This window comes from Neomonachus schauinslandi, chromosome 9 (assembly GCF_002201575.2).
Source record: "Neomonachus schauinslandi chromosome 9, ASM220157v2, whole genome shotgun sequence".
In the NCBI taxonomy this organism is placed as follows: domain Eukaryota; kingdom Metazoa; phylum Chordata; class Mammalia; order Carnivora; family Phocidae; genus Neomonachus; species Neomonachus schauinslandi.
Window position 1 is genome coordinate 116478962 of NC_058411.1, and position 1113 is coordinate 116480074.

At 36.5% G+C, this 1113-nt stretch overlaps 1 pseudogene; it reads left to right on the top strand.

Annotated features, from left to right (window-relative positions):
• Nucleotides 1–699: 699 nt before the first annotated feature.
• Nucleotides 700–877, top strand: LOC123325738 (annotated as a pseudogene).
• The last annotated feature ends 236 nt before the right edge of the window (nt 878–1113 follow it).

Here is a 1113-nt window from a genome sequence, read left to right on the forward strand (position 1 = left end):
GTTAGGTATTCTTTATATAATCTGAATATGATGTATTTATGGTAACTGTATTCATACACAAGTTTTTAGTTTTGAAGGAGTAAGATATCTCAATCTCTTCCTCTAAGACTATCACTAATTGAATATGACGGCCTTGCTTTCTCCAAAGTCATAAACATGGCCTATCTTTTCTAAGTTGCCTTTCTTTTCTTTTCTTTTAAGATTTTATTTATTTATTTGAGAGAGAAAGACAGAGCATGAGCAGGGGAAAGGGGTAGAGGGAGAGGGAGAAGCAGACTCCCTGCTGAGCTAGGACCCCCAACGTTGTGCTCAATCCCAGGACCTGGAGATCACAACCTGAGCTGAGGACAGATTCTTAACTGACTGCCCCTCTAAGTTGCCTTTATTTTCATACTAACTCTAAAATTAATCTGGGATTTGCTCTTATAAATGATGAGAATGAGCTATCTCACTATTTTCTTTCCAAATTGGTACTCAATTTTAGTACCTGTATTTACTGAAAAATCTTTTTTCTTCATGGTTTTAAATGATATCTTTATCATCCACCATATCAATTCCTGAATTAATCATACAGCTTTGGGGGCTATCCTGTTCCACTAACCTGCAAATTCTGTGTCAATACTATATTGTTTAATCTCCATGGATTTCTAATAGGTTTAAGTCTCAGACAGTTAAGTTCCTATCTTTGTTTTAATTTTCAACATTGTGCAGTGGCAGTATTGTAGCCAATGAGGTTTATCCAAGGTGCGATTATTGCTAATTTTCAACATTGTTTTAGCTCCACTAACCCACACACCTATCAACACGTGCTTTAGGTTTAGTTTATCAATTTCTGCTAAGGACCCTGTAGATTTCTAATTGGAATTGCACTGAGTCTGAAGATTCATTTGGGGAGAAATAACATCTTCCCCCCACATTGCTTCTTGAATGTCTATGAATATCATCTCTTGGTCTATTCACTTAGCTAGTCACACAGGTCTTTCAGTAAAGTTTTATTTTCTCCATAAAGTTGTTGGCATCAGTTTATTGGCATCTTGGGAGGAAGGAAAGGCAAATGCTTATGAAGCAATAGACAGATCGTCTAAGCAGAAAGTCAACAAAGAAACAAGAGCT